Source organism: Rhipicephalus microplus, unplaced genomic scaffold, assembly GCF_043290135.1.
Source record: "Rhipicephalus microplus isolate Deutch F79 unplaced genomic scaffold, USDA_Rmic scaffold_13, whole genome shotgun sequence".
Lineage (NCBI taxonomy): Eukaryota > Metazoa > Arthropoda > Arachnida > Ixodida > Ixodidae > Rhipicephalus > Rhipicephalus microplus.
This window is the reverse complement of record NW_027464586.1, coordinates 13721476-13744693: the sequence shown is the minus strand read 5'-3', so window position 1 is coordinate 13744693 and position 23218 is coordinate 13721476. Positions and strand designations below refer to the sequence as shown.

The window sequence follows — 23218 nt, the reverse complement described above, 5'->3', positions numbered from 1 at the left end:
CTGGTATGGTATGGCATGATTGCAAGGGGAACACAAGCGACAGACCCTAACAATAAAATCATGACATGCAGGTCATGTAACAACATGACTACATGCCACGCTCATGACGCGTTGGCAGCCGTTTCGCTAGAATCAATTATACCAAATTTGGTATTACGGGACGGAATGGATGACAAAGGTGCAAACATGATGAACATGAGATGCGTGTCATGTAACAACATGACTACATGCTACACTCATGATGCGCTCACGGCCGTTTCGCTAGCTGCACAACTACCAAACTGATATGTGTGGGGTTTAACGTCCCAAAACCACTAAATGATTATGAGAGACGCCGTAGTGGAGGGCTCCAGAAATTTCGACCACCTGGGGTTCTTTAACGTGCACACAAATCTGAGCACACGGGCCTACAACATTTCCGCCTCCATCGGAAATGCAGCCGCCGCAGCTGGGATTTGAACAAGCGACCTGCGGGTCAGCAGCCAAGTACCTTAGCCACTAGACCACCGCGGCGGGGCACAACTACCAAACTCGGTATTACGTGACGCGAACAGACGACATAGGTAAATGACTCATGTAAACATGATAATCACGACATGCGTGTCATGTAGCAACATGACTGCATGCCACATTGATAATGCGCTCGCGGCGGTTTCGCTAGCTTCACATATGCCAAATTTGGTATCATGTGAGTCCAATGGATGATGACGGTATGTGACTTGTGCAAAGATGATAATTATGAGATGCGTGTCATGTGAAAACAAGAGTACATGCCACACTCAAGGCGCCAATACATTTCGACGTGACGCGATGCACGTGCTTGCCGGCGTTCATTTCGTCGCGTCACGACGTCATTGCCACGCCAAGCGATGGTCCTGCCATATACTCGCAGGCGCATGCCGCACTGCGTTGCTTTGACCCATGCGCTTTTCAGCACATTCGGCATCCCTTCGCCACAAAAAAAGAAAGCGCATTGGCCCGAGATGGAGCATGTCGCATTTCGCGCCAGTTGCCGTCAGGACGCGCCGACAGACGCTGGTCGCGCCTAGCGTCAGACTATAGAGTGCTCGAGTTTTGCTAACATTGCGTCGCTGTGCCCAGCGTGCACGCGCGTGAACGCTACATTGGAGTATGTTGGGCCCTTCACGATCCGCTCGCGGCCGTTTCGCTAGCTTCACATATACCGAATTTGGTGTTAAGTGACTTCAATGGATGACGAAATATATGACTGGCTCAAACCTAATTATCCTGACACGCGTGTCATGTAAGAACATGACGACATACCACGCTTATAGCGCGCTCGCGACCGTTTTGCTAGCTCCAAATATATAAATTTGGTATCACGTGACGTTAATAGATGACGAAAGTAACTAACACATTCAAACATGGTAATTATGGCACGGAAGTCATGTACGGCATTAATTACCTCCACCTTGTAACTTTGTGCTAATTTTAAATTGACACATCAACAGTTCTCCTTCGTTCTTCGCATATCATCGAATTCTTCTGAACGTGGGATCTGCCTATTTTTTCACGAGTATTTTTCAGTGACAGAGAAGGCAATGGTATGGGTACAAGGTTTTCATTGCAATCCAGCGAATGTATTGTTTAGGTGGCTCTGAAAAATGCCATTTGTGTTAAAAATACTTTGTGGAAATAACTCGATGTGGCCCGTGCAACCTCATTGACAATACTTTGGCCCAAAAAAATTACTAATTTTCTTTTGCAGGGCATTCTGCTGGCCCGCGATCATTTCGGCCTCGATTTTGGTTAACGTCATGCTGCCACTGTACAACGATGACAGCGTCATCAGTGCTAGCGTCAACTCCGAGCTCGTTGGCTGTCTAGGCGCTGCCTCTTCAAACTCGGTGTCATAGTCGTCAGAATCCTCCACAACTTGACAACTGATTTCGTCAGCCGTCCATCTCCCACACAGCTCGAAGTGCTAGTGAGTGTCGGCGAAGCCCTCAAAGGTTATGCCGGCTGGAATCGAAACGTCAGCAGCACGCAGATCATCTAAGGCAATGTCCGCAGGCAGAAGTTCATTGCACACGCTGTCGTTTTTAGGTGAGACAGCCTTCTTAGCATCGAGCGTCGAATGTGAAGCCTGCATGGCGAAAACAGTTACGAATGGTCTCTTGCGTAACTGCCTTTTATGAGTCTGCAAGCATGTCATGTTCAGACCTGAGGTCGACCGCGTAGCTTCTCCCACTGTCCGTAGCACAGCTTCAGGCAGCTGAGCATGCGTGATTTATAAAAATGCTTCAAGTTGCAAATCATGCCTTGGTCCATCGGCTGCAGGATTTATGTGGTGCTTGGTGGCATAAATTCAATCTTTACAGCCTTTAGGTCGTTGATATGGCCACGCGCAGTGCAGTTATGCGCAGAGGCAGTGTCGCAGCCAATGAAGTGGCAACTGAGGAGCGACAATTTTTAGTTGAAAACTTTTTATTCACAAAAATCAGCACATTTGAGTGTTACTGCTCGAACCTTCTGTCGAGCTTGTGGGCATACGCTTGGAATAGCTGCTGTGTTACCCTGCCTTCTTGTTGGCTTCGTAGAAAACAGGCAGAGTTGCTGGCTTCTTGAAACATCCTGGATGCTCCAACTTCCCTATCGCAAGCTGCAGAGGCTTCTTCCTGCCTGACATGTTCCTGCGAACGAAAACAGGGAGGCACTTCTTGCTATTGTATTTCGCTGTAGCAGGGGTCACCAGCAAACGCAAGCATTTTTTTTTGCAGGAGCTTGTAAAACAGTCCCGTTGCGTTGCAGTTGAAAATAAAGTGATAAAAACTACTGGAGCAAAAACTGCAGCCTCCCATTCCGACATTTGGCGACTACGGCATTGTTGACGGCACTGCTTTCCCCACACATCTTGAATTTCAAGTCATTGCGACTCCCTCAGTTGCAAAGCCATCCATCACTGAACTTGAAATCTTTCTCGTTCATATGGAGGCCAAAAACCTCCGACGTTTGCATCAGGATGTCACGTCACACCAGCATTTTCTTGGTGATAGTGATATTGAGCCACACAAGGAGAACTTCCTCGAGCTTCGGGTAAACACCCTGGCTTGGATTCTTCTTTGCAGCCTTGGTTGACTTGGCGCTCAGTTCCAAAATCTTTGCCATGTTCTGCATAAAGTCTGAAACAGTTTGCTTAGAAATTCTCCACTCCCTACCCACCTATGCCTGTGACTTGGCCGTTTTGAACTTATTTATTATTTTATTTATTTATTACATACTGCAGTCCGTAGACCAAGCAGGAGGGGCACAAAAAGGGAGCATAGCGAAAAAAGCGAACAAGTTATACAGCAAGTTAGAATACACAAAGCTACTGAAAAACAAGTCATACAAAATAAGATGCTTAGTTATACATATCTAGAAAAAAAGCCAACAAACTTCTAGAAACAGTTTCAAGCACAAAAAAGTAAAGCTACACAGTTGAAATAATAAGATGAGGTAATCTAGCATTGAAATATCAACAGTGTTGATTACACAAAGATGCATGTAGTTTTCAAAGTCGAGAATGCCACGTTCAGGAAAAACATTTGAAGGCAGTGCATTCCATTCGCTAATGGTTCTCGGAAAGAAGGAATGTTTGAAATGTTAGCACGTGCAAAGTAAGGTGTCAGATCATGATTGTGAGCATGCCTGGTTTTCCTGGAAGAAGAGGGAGAGATGTATTTACCGGGATCAATATTAAACTGATGATTACGAAGCAGGAAAAGAAACTTGAGTCTGGCGATAGTTGTACGCTGTTTCAAGAGCGGAATGTTGTTAGTAGCCATAAGTCATGAAGGTGAATCAAGATTGTGATAGCCATCATAGATGAATCTTACCGCTCGCCAATGGACCATTTCAAGTTTATAAACATCCTTTTTAAAATACGGGCCCCATGCTACGCATGCGTACTCTAGACGGGGTCGAATAAATGTATTATATGCAAGAAGTTTGATCTGAGTTGGCGCGTTTTTTAGTTTGTGTCTAAAAAACCCTAGTTTTCTAGAGGCTGAAGAACAAGCGTCGTCAATGTGGTTACTCCACAACAGTCGATTGGTAATATTGACTCCCAAGTATTTAAAATTGCTCACTTTGATCAACGGAATATTATTTGAGGTGTAGCGTGATGCAAAAGGGGTAATTTTATTTGAGATTCGCATATAGACCCATTTACTAATGTTTAACTCCATCGACCAGGTATGGCACCAATCGGAGAGAGAATTTAGGTTGTTCTGCAAGCACTCTTGGTCCTTTTTACTTTTAATTGGCTTGTAAAGAATGCAGTCATCTGCAAAAAACTTTAAGCTTATGGCGGAGGTTTCAACTGATGAAACGATGTGATTGATAAAGATGAGAAACAAGACCGGGCCAAGATCATTGCCTTGTGGAACTCCCGAGGTGACAGGTAGAGCCCCAGAGCAGCAGCCCTCGACCTGGACAAACTGTTTGTGGCTGGTAAGGTAGGAGCAGATCCAATTAATTACAGTAATGGGTACGCCAATGTTTGAAAGTTTGGTGAGTAATTTACTATGGCAAACACAGTCAAAAGTTTTTCTAAAATCTAAGAAGATTGCTTCTATTTGGTCGCCCTTATCAAGTGCCATTGCGAAGTCGTGAATTGTGGTGACCAGTTGAGTGGTAGTCGAGAGGCCCTTCCTAAAACCATGCTGGAAAGGAGTCAAAAAAACTGTTTTCTTCAAGAAATGACATTATGTAATGCGTGATGATATGTTCAAGAAGTTTACAAGGACCGGAAGTTAATGATATTGGCCGGTAGTTTTCAACATTTAGGCGATCACCTTTTTTAAATACGGGAATAACACGTGCCATTCGCCAATCATCGGGAAGATTTGAATTATGAAACGAAAAACGAAAAATATGGGTGAATACATGCGCGATAGGTTCAGCGTAACGTTGCAAAAATGCATTAGTTATGCCGTCGGGACCATCGGAAGATTTAGCCTTAACATTCAGTAACAGTGAAAGGACACCTTCGACAATTATGAAATCGGCAGATATAATAGACAGAAAAATAATGTTTGTGTCAGCATGATCACCCTGAGTGAATACTGAGTGAAAATACTGATTGAATTGGTTTGCAATTTTGACTTGATTGTTAACAATACAGCCATTTACTGATATCTCCATCGGTGTTTTGTGTGCAACGCACAAGTACCGCCAGAATCTATCCGGGTTAGTTTTTAAAAAGTTATGAAGCGAGTGGTTGAAGTATCTTGCCTTAGCTTCGCTTAGCCGAGTTGCAAGCTGGGCCTTCAACGTGATAAGTCTGCAGGGTATTTTTTTCTTTTTTTAGCTCGTTTTAGCTTGCGGTGCAAATGTATGATATCTCTAGTAATCCAGTGGCTATTTCGGTTTTTTCTAACCCGTTTTCTTGGCACAAACTAATCAGTGCAGTAATGTATCGCAGTTTTTATTTCGTTCCAGGCGATCGGCACATCATCAGAAAGATCATGACATAAGAGCCACAGATAATCCAAAATGGCCTGGTCATCCGCCTTCGAGTAACCCTTAATGACATGTCCGGTCTCTTGTCGGTGTGCTTTGTTTTCACCAATACCAAAGGATAAAAATACTGCTTTATGGTCGGAAATGCCATCTTCAATAGAGACCGTGTATTTGCATACATCGGAATTTAAAAAGACTACGTCGAGTGTAGAACGGGTGTTTCCGGCCTCTCTGGTGCACTCATTAACAATCTGCACAAGATCGCACATCAAGGCAATGTCAGCGAGAGAGTTTAACGTTGTTACATCAGAGCCCGAGCGTGGAACGCGCCAGTCAACATTGAGCAAGTTAAAATCACCTGCAAGAATCAGACGATCATTTTTAAACGTGCACATGTGGGCATATAGTCTAGACAGATATCCGTGTGTTCAAGAGGGTGGTCTGTAGATGGCACATACGGTGAAGTAATGGCCCCAGTAGCTTACCTTAGGGAATAAACTTTCATGCTCATAAATTTGTTGAAGGGGCCCAGCACTAATACAATTTTTGAGAACTATTGCTACACCACCACCTCTTGTTGGCCAGTCACGTCTGAAGATTTGATATCTCGGAGGAATTAGTACTGAATCATTTATACCTTCGTGCAGCCAGGTTTCTGTAATTATTGTAATGCTAGGGTCGTAGGTAAGTAGAAGGTACCCGAGCTTGTCAACTTTATTTGACAGGCTTTGCGCCTTTACGTTAAGCACTCTCAAACTTTTGAACACACACTGTCAAGCGGGTCAATCAGAATCTGTAGCTTGCAAATTAAGGGCTACACGCACATTTTTGGCTTCATCCCAGCCAAAAAGTTTGCCATCAATTTTGATCTTGTCGTGAATAAGAGTAACCCGTCTCCTGCTGTCGCGTTCAGCTTTTGCACTTTCCCAAAGCAGGCGGCGCTTGCGCAGCGTGCACTGACTATAATCATTTTGCACATAAATATTGGAGCCCTTCAATTTATTTGAATTCTTTAAGATTTCTTGTTTCTCCTGATAATCTTAAAAGTAAGCTATGACAGGCCTACGACTACCTTGGCGGCCAAGACGGTGAATGCGGGCTATGGACTTGCACTTCACTCCCAATGTGTTCTCGAATATATCGGTTACAACAGCAGTTCGAAGACAGGTGTCATTTTCATTTGTGTTTTCGAGAACACCATGAATGATAAGGTTTGCCCGACGGCTTCGGTCTTCTAGATCAGTTAACTTGGAGCTCTGCCATGACAGCACAGTTTTAAAGGAAGCTGCAGTGGATTCAAGAGCTCTTTAAATTCCTGTAGTTTGGCTTCAATTGCTCGAAATCGCAAGTCCATGTTGCACACTATTTGTTCGTTCATTGATTTTAATAGCAGTATTTCAGCCTTCATATCTGCTTGGCCCTGAAGAATACTGTGTAATAAATCAGTGTTCGTGGGTCCTGGGTTTGTCTCAACGTCACCACAGAGTAACGTTTTGCATGCACAATAGCACTCATATGCAATACTTAAGCAGGTGCTTGGGCACGGCACAACTACTAACATGACTTTATCACTAGTTTTTATGTTGGAAGCAGAGTAGCTAACCTGTACAACGAAGAAGAACTTCGTGGTCAGCAACATGGTCGCTGTCGTCTCGCCGTGCCCACTGTCGAAGAAATGCTGCAGTGGATGCTTTATAGCCTCGGTCGCTGATATCACGGACATGCGCAACTGTCGCTGTGTCGGAGCGTCCATACAGAAGGTCAGTATCGGCGTCCGCACATGCAGATCTGCCACGGAAAGGTAGATGATGTCAACCGGCGGCGCGCACGTGTCATTCGTGCTCGCTAATCCTGTGACCGTCAGCAGCGAAACCTGTACAACGAAGAAGAACTTCGTGGTCAGCAACATGGTCGCTGTCGTCTCGCCGTCCCTACTCTTGTTTGATGATGGCGGCTTTCTTTTTCATTGCAATCGTATGAGGTAGCTTTGTGCGCTTTGAAAACGTGGACAAAGATGAAGGAGCAGTTGGTGCGGTCACTGTTAACGGCGAATTTGCTTGAACAAAGGCTGCACCAAACAGCTAAAAACTCGGCAAATGCGAACGCTGGGGAAACGTGAACGCTGAAGATACCGCGCTGCAGCACACAATGTACTGTACAGCTGACAAAAAGCACGTGAACGAACAGAGTGGTCTGACTGGGCTACGGCTGGCAACGGATTGGTATGCGCTAGGTTGCAGCAAAGTGTGGTTTCGAGAGTGCGGCAGCCACGGTGCTGTAGGCGCGGTGCTGCTGGCCGCGCTAGGCCAAGCCTGCAATGCCGAGTTAAGTTTTAGGCCAAAACAATGAAATCGGTGGCGTTTGGTCGCGATTTGTAGTCCGCGGCTAGCGGTAAAAAGTCCGGAAATTCAGATGGCAAAGGCTATAAGTATCCGGAATTTCGGACTTTTTCATACATTGACCTCATGAAGAACAAAATGGTGTCGGGGATGAGTCCATGAAATCAGGCTTGTCCATGTTCGGAATTTGGGGCATCCGGTAAATCGGTCGTCGACTGTATTACGACATGGCAGCTGACAAATATTTCCTCCCATACCACCTGGAAGTATCAACTCTGCCAGAACGAGGCCTTTGCTATGGATGAAAAAAAGTGGAAATTATAAGAGCTAGTGTTTGCTACACAAAATATTTATCAGGTGTCACAAAACGAGCGCTCAAAAAAGGACGTGCCGCCAAATTCTCGCGACGAAGCGCCGAGAGGGCAACGATAAAAAAAGAAAACAAGCATCCAAAGATTCCCCGGGCGCGCGACCCTCTCCCCTCGGAAGCGTAGGTTCGCCAACGAACCTCCTCGCGTCGGCGGCCGAGCAAGCCCTGGAAATTTCTCGATGGAAAGGGGCGTGGTGATGCCTGGTTGCGTCATCCGTCGCGGACGGCTCTCGTACCGTCTCACGCTTTCCCTCAGCCTTCGCTGCGCGTCGCGCCGACGATATGATGAGAATTTTCTGGAATCGCGCCCGGAAGGTCTTTAACCGAGCACCGGAGATGGGAGATCAGGAGAAGAAGGAAGTTAACGCCAGATTGCGTAGGGTATCCCGCCGTGTCTGTCGGAGAAGGTTTTGTCCTTAGTGACAAAGCAGGAGAAGAAGAAAGTATGCGCCAGAGTGCGTAGGGTGTACCACCTTGTGGGCGAAGCCTTTTGTCTTCCGTGGCAAAGGAGGAGAAGATGAAGATTTCTACCTGAGGGGTGACGACTCGAGCTACAGGCAAGAGTGTGTGTCTACCGCTATCGGGCGAAGACGCGTGGCAACACCTGCGTGTGCGAAGCCGACGTGTTTCTGGCGAAGAAGTTTGAACCTTGGAGAGCGACCAAGTGAAGACGCGAGGTTTCCTGGAAGAGAAACTTCGGGGGCAGCGAAACAACAACAACGCTGGACTCTGAGTGAGTGATTCTCGGAAGAGTATCATCCAGACTTTTAAGAACTTCGGATTGAATAAGTTTTCTAACTCGTTAGTCTCTAAGTGTCTTGGTTGTTCGATGCATGCGACTGCATTGTAGTGCAAATTGTTGTCTGTGTCCGTTGTTTCAAGAGTGGCTGATTGTACTGTGTAGTACATTGTTTGATTGGTGACATATTGTATTCAACTATTGTCGAGTGTGCATACTTGTGTATCGTTTTGATCTGCCATAACCGGGAATATAATTTTGTTTTGTTTATCAACTCTCGGCTCTGTCTTGTTCTTTGGGCCACAGCCGGCGTCCGCTGGCGCGCCAAATAGGACCACTTCTAAATGGTCCACGCTTTCATGGTGCGGTTCGGGGGGCCGATACTTCGGCCCATGGAATTAGCCCGGCGATTGCCTCCCAGGACCTGAGACTATTAATCTGGCGTCCGCGACAGGACCTTTTGGTGCACAGTGTGTCTAAAGTAGTGAGAAAGAGCCTCGAGTTGTTGATAGTGCTATCGGAACGATTTTGTGTGTTGCTCAGTGTTCTCGTTAGCGAGTACAGGAGAGTGTTCCGATAGACTGATTTAGGCAGATACTTTTTGCACACGGCAAGACTTAATTTGCAAGACACCATGAATCTCGAAAAGTTAGTAGCTCTTGGTGAGAGGATGGGTCTTTCTGGCGCTGAACTACGGAAGTGGGTAAGCCAGAAGGAGAAAGAGGCGGTGGAGAGAGAGAGGTTGGCAGCTGAGAGGGCCAAAGAAGAAAAGGCGGCCGAGCTGGAAAAAGAAAGGTTGGCGGTCGAAAGAGCCAAAGCGGGAAAAGAAGCTGAGTTGGAGAGAGAGGGGTTGGCAGCTGAGAGGGCCAAGGAAGAAAAAGCAGCTGAGTTGGAACGAGAGAGGCTGGCAGCTGAAAGGGCCAAGGAAGAAAAAGCAGCTGACTTGAAGACAGAGAGGTTGGCAGCTGAGAGAGCGAAAGAAGGAAGAGAGCAGCAATTGAAGCTGGAGCTGGAGAGAGAAAAGTTGGCAGCTGAAAGGGCGAGAGAAGAAAGAGAACCAAAGAAGCGACAGCTGAAAGAAGAAAGAGAAGCGGAGATGGCTGAAAGGGAACGGCAGCGGCAGCACGATATGGAACTCGAGTGGCTCCGTTTGCAACAGCGAAGTGAAAATCCGGTCCAAGCTAGAGTTGAAAGCAGCGAATGGGAGGACCATGGCTTCCGCTTGAACCCAAGCAAGCTGCTCGTAGCGTTTGATGAAAGGAAGGACGACCTTGACGCGTACATTCACCGATTTCAGACGATTTCAAGGAGCCAGAATTGGTCGGAACATCAATGGGCAGCTGCTTTGAGTACTTGCTTAAGTGGTGAAGCGCTCAGTGTGTACGGCAGGCTGACGCCGACCAATGCAGCCAACTATGCAAAGGTGAAAGCTGCTTTACTGAAACGATTTAGATTTACTGTGGAAGGTTTCCGGGACAGATTTCGGACAGGAAAGCCAGCTGATGGTGAGACGGCTACGCAGTATGCCGCTCGACTTTGCCATTATTTCGACAGATGGATTGAACTTTCTGGGACAGCGCAGTAGTACGATGAGCTTAGAGAGCTCCAAATTATTTGATTGATTTGTGGGATTTAACGTCCCAAAACCACCATATAATTATGAGAGACACCGTAGTGGAGGGCTCCAGAAATTTCGACCACCTGGGGTTCTTTAACGTGCACACATATCTGAGCACACGGGCCTACAACATTTCCGCCTCCATCAGAAATGCAGCCGCCGCAGCCGGGATGCGAACCCGCGGCCTGCGGGTCAGCAGCCGAGTACCTTAGCCACTAGACCACCGCGGCGGGGTGAGCTCCAAATTAGAGAACAATTTCTTACTAGTTGCCACCCAAGCTTGTCGCTGTACTTGAAAGAGAGGAAGGCTGAGTCACTTGAAGGCATGCTTGAATTGGCTAATCAATTCTTGGAAGCGCAAGGTGGAACTAATTTGGGCAAGGTCAAGAAGTAGTGTCCTGAAGATTCGAAAAATTCGGCAACCGAACAAAAGAAGCGTGCACCGGAGAGTGATCCGCGATGTTTTCTGTGTAACCGAGTGGGTCATCGCGCTAACAACTGTTGAACTAACTTTACGAGTCCCACGGTCGTAAAATGTTTCAAGTGTGGTCAGACTGGGCACAAAGCAGATGCTTGTCGCAACGGTGTGAGTCAAACTCACCAGGTATTCTGTGTGCTAGCAGCACCGAAAACCGATGGTGATGCCGTCACCGACGGATTCCTAGAGTTGAAAAATGGGGAGAAAATCCCTATTGTGGGTGCTGTAATGACAAAACAGCCAACCGGTGTTACGAAGGGAATGCCAACGCTGCCTGGAAAAGTTGCGGGCAAGAAGATTACGGTGTTAAGAGACACCGGTAGCTCCACGGTTATCGTGCGAAGAAATTTGGTACGGGAAGGTGAGTTGACAGGCAATACAAAACCGGTTTGCCTAATTCACAGTAGGGTTAGAAATTGAGGTTCAAACCCCGTACTTCAGCGGGAAGGTTACTGCTCTATGCATGATGAACCCCCTGTACGACCTCGTCATTGGAAACATCGACGGGGCGCGAGGGCCGAATGATCCAGAACGAATGGGAGAAGACCGTAAGATAGCGCCCTCGCCAACCCAGCGACCGCGAGATACAGTGGAGGAGCATCCCGTGATGGATCTCACTCGAGCCCAAGGTGAAGCCACGGTGCAAGAGACAGTGAATGAGAAGATGAGCGTGTTGAATGAGTTCACGTGCTGCGCAGTTGGACTTACGTCGGCACGACCTCAACCGACCGACAGTGTAAAAGTGACGGAGTCGGCAAGCCAGGTCAAATGTCGTGACATGAGCAAGCGGGTGAATAACCGGGCAGGATCGGTTGAGCGTCATGACCCGTTAACAATGTCCGAAGTGACAACAATGGCTGAGACGCCGCCTCAGATACCGTTGGAAGGGGCTTGCCGGAACAAAACGAGGAAAAACAATAAGAAGAGATCGAGCAAGCACCGCAAGAAAGGACGCAAGCGCAGCTCGAAATACACGAGATAGGTGCTGAGGTCGAATCGGAATGTGTTTGGCAGGGCTGGGTGCGATATGTTGTGTTAATGTTCTTGTTAACCTGTGTCACAAGTGTATGTCGAGTGAGTCAAAATTTTGGTTACGGTGATGTGATGTATAGTATTGTACAATTGTTGTAATGAGAGAACCTAGTACATTTGTATTGTTTGCAATATGTGATGGAGTGTTGTACTCATGTACCTATGGTTATATTCTATGTGTTGTGAGATTGAACTGCAATGTACATTTGTACTGAGTGACCTATTGTGAATGTGACGTGCCATGAGCAACGGACTATGTTACAGTCTTTAAGTGTGGGGGGACTCTTCGCGCTCGTTTGTGTGGTTTGGAATATTATGAGATAATAATCTTAAACTGGGGGGCAGTGTCACAAAACGAGCGCTCAAAAAAGGGCACGCCGCCAAATTCTCGCAAAGAAGCGCCGAGAGGTCAACGATAAAGAAAAAAGAAAACGAGCATCCAAAGACTCCCCGGGCGCGCGACCCTCTCCCCTCGGAAGCGTAGGATCGCCAATGAACCTCCTCACGTCGGCGGCCGAGCAAGCCCTGGAAATTTCTCGATGGAAATGGGCGTGGTGATGCCGGGTTGCGTCATCCGTCGCGGACGGCCCTCGTACCGTCTCGCGCTTTCCCCCCGCTTCGCTGCGAGTCGCGCCGACGAAACGAAGAGAATTTTCTGGAATCGCGCGCGGAAGGTATTTAACCGAGCAGCGGAGATGGGAGATCAGGAGAAGAAGGAAGTTAACGCCAGAGTGCGTAGGGTATCCCGCCGCGTCTGTCGGTGAAGGTTTTGTCCTTAAAGACAAAGCAGGAGAAGAAGAAAGTATGCACCAGAGTGCGTAGGGTGTACCGCCTTGTGGACAAAGCCTTTTGTCTTCCGTGGAAAAGGAGGAGAAGAAGAAGATTTCCACCTGAGGGGTGACGACTCGAGCTACAGGCAAGAGTGTGTGTCTACCGCTATCGAGCGAAGACGTGTGGCAACAGCTGCGTGTGTGAAGCCGACGTGTTTCTGGCGAAGAAGTTCGAACCTTGGACAGCGGCCAGTTGAAGACGCGAGGTTTCCTGGAACAGAAACTTCGGGGGCGAAGACGCAAAGTTTCCTGGAAGAGAAACTTCGGGGGCAGCGGAACGACAACAACGCTGGACTCGGAGTGAGTGATTTTCGGAAGAGTATCATTCAGACTTTTGTTCCAAGAACTTTGGACTGAATAAGTTTTCTAACTCGTTAGTCTATAAGTGTCTTGGTTGTTCGATGCATGCGACTGCATTGTAGTGCGTATTGTTGTCTGTGTCCGTTGTTTCAAGAGTGGCTAATTGTACTGTGCAGTACATTGTTTGATTGGTGACATATTGTATTCAACTACTGTGGAGTGTGCATACTTGCGTATCGTTTTGATCTGCCATAACCGAGAATGTAATTTTGTTTTGTTTATCAACTCTCGGCTCTGTCTTGTTCTTTGGGCCACAGCCGGCGGTCGCTGGCGCGCCAAATAGGACCACTTCTGAATTGTCCACGCTTTCGTGGTGCGGTTCGGGGGGCCGATACTTCGGCCCTTGGAATTAGCCCGGCGATCGCCTCCCGAATTAACGGGACCTGTGACATCAGGACTAACAGACAATGCCATCCAAAGTATAGCTGCTATTAGCAGTAATTGTATTGTAAATGAGAACAAAAAAAGTGGGTGAACAGATAACTTGCTGCTAGCAGGATCTGAAGCTTGGACCTTCGAATAACGTGTCCAATGGCCTATCTACTGAGCTACAGTGACTGTACACCGCCCCCCATTCTTCACTATATGGGTATATGTGGTCATTCCCTAGTAGTGTCTACGCCTCTGTAGGCGTTGCGGAGATTTGTAGATTGACTTGACTGATGACTGTATATGGTGTCACACATTAGAGGTTAGAATTTGTTTCTAAATAATCTTTCATGACTTTTTCCTGATAATCATAAGTAAGGCACAAAGACAACAGCTCTCAACTTTAACCAACACTTAGAGCTTCATACTGAAGTATTGTTAGTTCTTGTAGATGGCAACCAAGCCATAGCCCTGGTTCCAGAGGAGTCCGCAGCGCAGCAACACAGTCAGCTGCTGCTCAATCAAAGCGACAATGGTCCTCGATCCAGCTTAAAGGTAACCCTTCAGTGTTAGATGGGGGTGCCATTAACCAACACCATATAGTAGCGAACTCAACACTTAGTTTCAGTGAAAATTATTGCAAGTGCTTTTTCTGTCATCGGCTAAGAAAACCTGGTATAGTATGCCTTAGTGACGACGTCCCACTCTGCTCTCGTGTAGCAATTGTAGCATGTATGTACCTGCCACTTCTGTCTAGCTGTTCTGAATGTTGTGAAACGCACTGTTTAACTTGTGAATAACTGCAACAGCTACCACTGTTTTCTTTTGTGAGCTTTCTTTTGTCTTGGTGATGTGAGTGCATCTCCAGGAATAGAAGTGCTGCGCCGATTGTCCCATGCTGATGATGATGATGATATATGGTGTTTTTTTGGCGCAAGAGCCATTTGATGGCCAAACAGCACCAGTTCATGGGACAAGGAATGTGGGTAATGATTGTGATTAGCGGCTGTATAAGGTCCATAAAATTCCTCGCAGTAAGGCGGGTAAAAACATACAAGTAATAAAATCATGACCATGCCGTGAAAGGTGTGTGTGGTGTGAATAGGTGACAAAAGTTGGTGATAATGTAAAACGATGGTGGACATGTATGGCATTAGCACAAGTACTTCACTCGTTCATACCCTTGCGTCCAAGGGCCGTGAGGCAAGTGCTTTCCTGTGTAGCCACCGCAGCAAAAACCTCCCTGGAGAGGTCGTGCTACGGGATGCCCGGGTATATGATATAAAAATTATGAATTTCTTTTAAAAACGCTAACAATGATTTATGACTAAAAAGTGGTTCCCTAACAACGAACTATGCAGGGTGTAAAGGTATATGTTGTCGGTAGGGTAATGGAAAATGCTGTTTTCTTTGAGTTTCTAAGTATTTGCACTGAATTAACATGTGAAGGGCTGTTAATGCTTCACCACATCTGTCACACTATGGTGGATGGCCACCGGACAAAAGATATGTGTGTGTCGTGTATGTGTGTCCTATCCTGAGTCTCGTTAGTATTACCTCTGTATGACGCTATTTTGATACTGGCAGCCAATGACCAAGGTTTGGCCTAATAATGTGTAGTTTGTTTTGTGTGTGAGTATCCCACTTGCTCTGCCAGTAGTCCCTGAGGTTTCGTTTGAGAGACGGCTTAAGATCAAGGGCCAGGATTATTATGAGTGTAGGGGCAGTGCTTTTGTGGACGGATGCAGTGAGCTGATCCGCCCTCACGTTACCTTGGATCTCACGGTGCCCTGGCACCCAGCACACTACAACATGTTGTTTGAGTGTGTAGAGTGTGAACAAATTGGAGTAAAGTGAGACAAGGACCGGGTTTTTTTGTTTTTTAAGACTGTGCAGAGCCGTTACCACACTGAGGGAGTCTGTATAAATTACTGCTTTTTGTATTTGTAATTTTGTATTTGTAATTGTTTGATGTGTTTAGCTGCCACAAGTATCGCGTAAGCCTCCGCTGTCAAGATACTTGTGCCTGGATGTAGAGTGCCAGCATCCGGAAAAGATGGGCCGACAGCAGCGTAGGACACAGAGGAGTTAGACTTGGAGGCATCTGTAAAGAACTCAGGACGTGTGTATTTGTGTTGAAGTTCCAGGAAGTATGTTCGAATATGGGCAATAGGTGCATGTTTTGTAACTTCTAGGAAAGACACATCGCAGTCTATAGTGTGCCACTGCCACGGTGGCGGGTATGCTACAGGAGCCATTAAACTGTGTACAACAGACACTCCAGTTTCTTCAGCTAGACCCTTCAGGCGAACTGAGAAGGGCTGCCTCATCGAAGGCCTGTTTTGAAACAGAATGTAGCTCGACAGATCATTAATAGTAGAGTATGAGGGGTGCTCCTTGTCTGCTTTCACCTTAAGAAAATATACAAAGGGCATGTAAGTTCTCTGCAGATGAAGCGACCATTCATTTGACTCAACGTAAAGGCTTTCTACAGGGCTGGTGCGAAAAGCACCCGTAGAAAGGCGGATGCCCAAATGGTGCACGGGGTCCAGCATCTTCAAAGCACTTTCAGTTGCAGACTGATAAACAACAGCCCCATAATCTAAGCGGGTGCGAATGAGGCTTCGATACAGATTCATGAGGCATTGCCTATCACTAACCCAAGTGGTACGTGACAACACTTTTATAACATTCATGGCTTTTAAACATTTTGTTTTTAAATACTTGATGTGCGGCACGAAGGTCAACTTGTTGTCCAAGATTAAGCCTAAGAATATATGCTCGGCTTTGACAGACAGACGTTGCCCATTCAGTCGAATGTCAGGTTCGGAGTGCATGCCTCTCTTTCGAGAGAACAAGACACACGTGCTTTTTTGTGGGTTAAGTCGAAATCCGTTTTCATATGCCCATTTGGAGACCTTGTTTAAACCCAGCTGAACCTGCCGCTCACACATTGCCAAGTTGCATGACTTGAAGCCATGCTGAACGTCGTTGACATATGTACAATAGAACATATTGCGGGGGATGGACAAGTGCAAGGAATTCATTTTGATAATAAAAAGTGTGGAACTAAGTACACCACCCTGTGGCCCGCCTGTTTCCTGGACAAATGTTTGGGAGAGAACACTGCCCACACGGGCACGGAATGTCCGCTTTGACAGGTAACTTTCGATTATGTGAAACATTCTTCCGCGCACACCAAGGTGGGACAGGTCTCTTAGAATTCCAGAACGCCATGTTGTATCATAAGCCTTTTCGATATCGAGGAACACAGAGAGAAAATATTGTTTATGGACGAAGGCGTCTCTGATCTGTGCCTCGATACGAACAAGGTGGTCTGTGGTGGATCTACTTTCTCGAAACCCGCACTGAAATGGGTCGAGCAAATTGTTTGTTTCAAAGATACGTACAAGTCGGCAGTTTATCATTTTTTCGAAGACTTTGCACAAGCAACTTGTAAGTGCAATAGGCATATAACTTGAAGCTAAAGAAGTGTCCTTGCCCTCTTTCAAAATGGGAATAATAATAGCCTCTTTCCAAGAGGTAGGGATAGTGCCAGAAAACCAGATAGCATAGTACAAACAAAGTAAGGTTTTTCGTGTTTCTGCTGGTAGGTTTTTTAACATTTCATACACCACACGGTCAGAACCTGGGGCAGAAGTACTGCAGGAGTTTAGAGTTGTTCGGAGCTCAGCTAGACTGAAAGCTTGGTTATATGCCTCGTATCTAGTGGAATTGTGTTGGAGTTTCTGCTTTTCTATTCTTGTTCTGTACTTTTGGAAAGTGTCAGTATAGTGGGACGAGCTGGATACCCGTTCAAAGTGTGCACCGAGGAAGTTTGCCTGATCTTCCAAGGTTTGGAAGATCAGGCACACTCACTCCCACTCGTAAACTCTGAGTGTTTACGAGTGGGAGTGAGTGTGCTTTTCTTTCTGCTACCCTACGAACCATTTTCCAGACTTTGGCCTCTTGTGTATATGAATTTATCTCTGATAAAAACTTGTGCCAACTTTCTCTTCTGGCCTGCCGACGCGTTCTCCTGCCTTGAAATTTTATTTTCTTAAAGCTCTCAAGGTTTTCCGCTGTCGGCGAGTTCCGCAGCAACCTCCATGCCCTGTTCTGTTCCTTTCGCGCATTCTGACACTCAGTGTTCCACCACGGGACGTGTCGTTTGCCGGGCAGTCCAGACGTTTGTGGAATGCACTTCGCTGCTGCGTCAGTAGGCAAGGCCGTGAAGTACTGCACAGCTTCATCCATGCCTAATCCGCATATGTCAGTCCAATTTAAGTGAGTAAGCTTTTGAAGTTGTTCCCAGTCGGCTTTGTTTACCAGCCATTTGGGAACATGTGGAGGACATTTATGTATTATTGGTGTACTCAAAACTAAAGGAAAATGTGCATACCTCACTATGCGACTCTATGTATGTTTTAACAGCGAAAGTGTTTTACAAACTGTAAAAAAAAACTCGCCGCACTAATGCCGAGACAACCACCGAGCGCGTGTTGTGCTTGGTGGTTGCTCGGCGACGGAGGGGTGAGCTTTTTTCATATCAACTAAAAGAAAAATAAAAAATCAGTCTCACTGATAAGTGCAACAGCAACAATTTGTATTGTTGTAATGATGATGCCGCACACACCCCTTTCTTACCATTACGCGTGTAACGCTGCCTTGCGCAAACCACGCCCAAATGACTTGGGACTTTCTAGATAATTTTAGAACTGTCCGATGAGATTACGTGCACAATGAATACACTACAGCTTGTTCTGGAACTTACATGGCGGCTAGCGATAATGCTGGAATCTTCGATAGCACATGTATAGATGCCGCGGCACTTTATTTGGTGGCAGATTATCGACGGCGACGCTCTATGTCGGTGATATCAGTCTGCAGCATGTATAGCTTGTGAAGTGACGTTTCGTTTTTCTGGCACAGGTTAGCCCAAATAAAAAGTTCACTCTTGAAAACAGTGACTGCTGCCTTCGTCCACTTCACGACCCTGTAGTAATACGAAGGCTGACAGCTAACTCTCTTGAATCTGACATCACGACACTCAACTCAATACAAAATGCTGGTGTAATAGAATAAGTACGTCCACTCCAGGGAGAAATGCTCTTATCACGCAATTCATACCCGTTAAGACCTCACCCCATAGAACGGTTTACGAGCCAATGTGCGATGATGCTTGCTGATATTGCGTGCGCCAGCTATCGTAACCTCACTCTTCATTAGAATCAAAGCTCATGGCTGCTGCTTGAGCGACCCTTTATTCCCCAGCTTCTTTTCATGCTCATTCAATACGGGTGCTGTGTCTCCTTCTTGCTTGAGCATTCGACGGCAGTTCCAATACGCGGTGGGATGCTAAAGCGTGTGCCCTCTTAGCGACCAACATTGGCCGCCTCCATTATTCTTGGCTTGAGCAGCGCTCATCACTCCAGCTGGTGCAATTCGAAGGGCGGGTCAAACGTACGATGTGCGAGGAATGGTACCAGCTTGTAGTTTATGCGAAGCGTGGTGGCGACGACGAGAACCCATTGAGTGTCCATAATAAAAAAAATTCATTTCATTGCCTAGCAATGCCATGGCTGATGCATCTAAATTTACTCGTGGTTTTCATGTCGCTAGTGGCATTTCAACGATCAGAAGATAAGTTTTTGCATTTAATTTTATAGAGCCCCATGGCTTTAGCATGAAGACGAGTTTTATTATATAGCAGCTCATGTCTAGTCTTGAGCTGCTGTTCATGTTGTATGTGGTGTTTTAATCACATTTTGTACATTGCAACCTTTTAACACTAATTTTTTTCTTCCTTTAAGTTCTAGTAGCTGTCTGGAACGCTGTTCTTGTTTTTTCTTTGAATTGCTGCACTTTCACCTTTGATGTAAGCTTTATATATGTGAATTTGGAGTAAGTCTGGTAGCTTGATCAGCGCCTAGTAAAACCCACTGAAATGTTATGTGTTAACCAGAAAGCAAAAATTTGAATTAACAGTGTTGCGGCCCGAGAAATCTGCTCCAAATCTAAATTTCCATGCTCCATAACTCACCTTTTGGTGCTCTAGAGCTGCTCCAAAACTCGCTTTATACTGCTCCAAAGCTGCTCCAAAACCACAGAATTTCTGCTCCCAAAGCTGCTTCAAAAGACTGAAGCTTAGTTCTACTCCTTTTTTATTTTGTGCAGGATTTGTTGTTGGGGTACAAAGTGACGGCAGCTATTCTTCACTCCCAGGTGCCCATCAGGGATAAGGCACACGGTGTGCTTCCACATAGAAGCGGTTATCAGTAGGCATCGCCTGCTAAGAAGGCCTTCAGCAAGAGAAGCGCAAAACTGAGCCATTCTCAGCGGCAGACGCTCCTTCCGAGGACACCTTTGATCGCAGTATCTGTATCTTCATGAGCACGGAAGTCATTGACCTGCAAATGAAGTTCCAAAAGCAAAGTCCTGCTAAATTCTTACACACGTGGGGGGATAGCACAAAAAGTGTGTTGGACATACAGCTCTACCTTTTGGACAACTGCAGTTGCTGGTGGGTAGAGAGCATTAGGTAGCGTGAGAGTGCCTGTGCGGCACTAAGTTGTTTTTTGGGCGCACTCGATCTGGAAGTAATGCTGGAGGAGGTGAATTTTAAAGTGTTTAGAATGGGCTGGCCTTTGTTCTGTTTCTGTCTGTGCACGAGCAGTGTATGCAACTGGTTGGCCATCCTCTGATGGCCAGTTCCGAAGAAGTATGGCACACAGCGATAATGAACCGGCTCTTGAGTACACATTGAAGGCGAGAGTGCACCTATTGACTTCAACATACTCTCAGCTTCGAGCCACTGCAGTGTCGATGTGTAGCCGAGCGTTGCCTGGGTTTACATGAAATCACTGTGTGCATCTGTGCTGCCATCGACGATTGTCCAGCAATGAGCAACAGATGCTGATTGCAGCGCTTGGGCGTCTTCGTGGATTTCTCACTGCGCAATCATCTTCGTGGCGTCTTCGTTGCACAAGTGTTGTCAAAGGAGAGGCTTGGAATGAGGCACAGATTGTCTGAGGGCGAGAACCTGACATATCAAAATGTTTTTCATTGGCTGGTGATGAACAGTTGCAGTTGCGAACTATGCTTTGAAAGTTGTCTACAAAAGGTAATACATCGAGAGGCATTCGGATGTTTCTCTTAATAGGATTGACGTTCTACAAGTGCAGAGGTTTGTTGGCAAAAGTTATTTACAACTTTTTTTTATTTCTCAGTACCTTAGCATTGAAAGCACATGCTTTTTATCTATGTGAATAGCAAAATCCAAAGTGCGAAGTGAATTTCAGTATTGAAGCATCTGTGCAATTCCAATACAATGTTTTAAAATATTTTTCAAATACCTTGAAATGGAATTTCAAAGAAAAAGTTGGACATGATTCCTAAGTACGTTCTTATAATGACCGAGAAGTCCTGTATGTTGATCCAATCTCACTTTGGCTTTTTGCTAATAGACAGTTTTGTTTTGGAAGCCTGACTACCTGTTTTAAACGTGACTACAGGTGATACTAGGCATCCAAAGTAGTTGGAAAGGCCCAGCCTCTCTGGGGCATATTTTGAAAATGTTTCTTGTGACGAAATTGATGAGAAAAGACGCAATATAGAGGACGAATAGTATTTATGTACAATATTTGGAACCACCCAAGTGTTGCCCGAATTCGGGGTCTTAAACAGTAATAATTGGGCCCCTATTTTTCCTACCTCAATGTTGGGACCAGTGTTATCTTGATTCAATACAGTTGTGACTGTAGAAGAGCCTGATAGGCAGCTTTGCCATAATTCTACAGTGTGCTGGGCTGACACTAATAGACAGTTTGAAAGGCCAACTGTTTATTTGATGTTGACTGTATTTGTCTTCGAGAAGTTCGAATAGTCAAAATTTCATAGCGAATCAAATAGCAAACACTGTTCATAAAATACTTGATGTTTGAAATGTTTACACCCCCTATTTTTTTATTATATTTATTTTTATAAAATTACCCATGTGTGTTCTCGCTGTCCTGAGTAGACAATTACCGTCAGTCACCTGTGGCACATGCCCGCCTCTGGGTATGTGGCACTGTTTGGTAGAAAGTGGTAGAAAGTGCAACAGGATTGTAATATTAATGGTGTCATGACCTGCAGGCCATATTCTAAGCTTGTGCAAATATTCGAATGCTGAGAATATTCCTGTGAATAGTACAGTATTGGAATTCACTTCGATTCGAATTTAAATGATTGATATTGAGAGGAAGAAGATGGACACATGCGAAAGCAAATCAACGAAACGTCGCTTCTACAATCTGAAAAATTCCGGCACTTGCAATGCACATGGAACACCGCAAAATGCCTTTCCCGTCAATGTGAGGTGACCCTCACAAGCTTTCGCTGTTGAGTTCCTCTGTTAAATTTTTATCTCAACAAATCAGGATTTTCATTAACTAACCTATGTGTAGTTTGCAATGAACCGGAAACAATAGATCACTTTCTTCTCACATGCCGCCGCTTCGCCTCACTGCGCCGAATAATTCTTGAAAGACCGATTGGTATGCTCGGATTGCCAGTCAATGCATTCATCCTATTATCGTTTGGAGCCAGTCAGTTGGGTGTGGGCCGCAGTGCTATTCTGTCAGCGCTACATAAATTCATTCAGGCAACTGGAAGGATACGCTGCTAGTGGTACTTCCAGATATATCCGATTCTTTCTCCCCCTTCCTCATTCTTGTTAATTTGTTTTATATATTCTGGTTTATCGCATTCTTCCGCAATTTTTCACGTTTCTTCAAAGGAACATTATTATTGTTCATATCTAATTTCTGTTTATTTTATTAGCAAGCGTTGTAAAAAATGATCTATTGTGAGGTACAGTGTGGCCTATCCCCCATGTGGGTATGAGCCAAGATCTCCTAGGATTGTTGTTGTTGTTGTTGTTGTTGTTCTCCTATTGTTAGTGGCGCATACCCACTGTGGGGGATTGGCGAAGAATCGAGTGGCTTTAAAATTTACTGTTCAGATTTAGAATGATGGAGGTATAACAGAAAGATTACCGATAGCCTATAGGCAAGTGTGGTGCTTAATGTAATGCATACAAATATTTACATAAACAAATTTATTCTTAGAATAGAGCATTAGTCTGATTTTATACGTATATAATTACGTGAACATGTTAAGATAATGAAACTGGTTAATTAGTCAACCTATTAGTTTCATCAATATAGTCCCGGACGGCCGCGCATACTGTGCCATTACAGAAACCAGAAATGGAAGCTCCAAAAGACAAAATGACAGGCAGAGATAAGTCCATACCAATGCCACGCAAAGGTATTTCTAATAGGGTTTTTCGTAATGTGTTAAACCGCCTGCAGGTCAAAAACAAATGGTCTATTGTTTCCAGTTCATCACAGAATGCACACAGTGGCGAAGGTGCCAACAACAACAACAACAACATCTCCTAGGAGACAAGACAACCCAAGACATTGCCATCGCCAGGCTCGCTCGACTGTTCGTTCCCTGGCTACGCTTTGCCTGCTGCTGCTGCTATCTTCCCGGTCGCTGTGAACCTCAATAAACGTGCGTAAGAAGTGGTGGAGCTGCTGGGTCGTGAACCTGGAACTTCGCAGCCGGAA

General features: G+C 45.7%; 1 long non-coding RNA gene and 1 other non-coding gene across 2 annotated transcripts in view; one reads left to right on the top strand and one right to left on the bottom strand.

Annotated features, from left to right (window-relative positions):
* The window catches only part of LOC142784019 (uncharacterized), a 204983-nt gene that overhangs the window by 99258 nt on the left and 82507 nt on the right, over positions 1-23218 (bottom strand). The window lies entirely within an intron of this gene.
* LOC119165947 (U4 spliceosomal RNA) lies at positions 2376-2510 on the top strand. Its single transcript, XR_005109090.1, has one exon. It is a non-coding gene; the product is annotated as a U4 spliceosomal RNA (small nuclear RNA).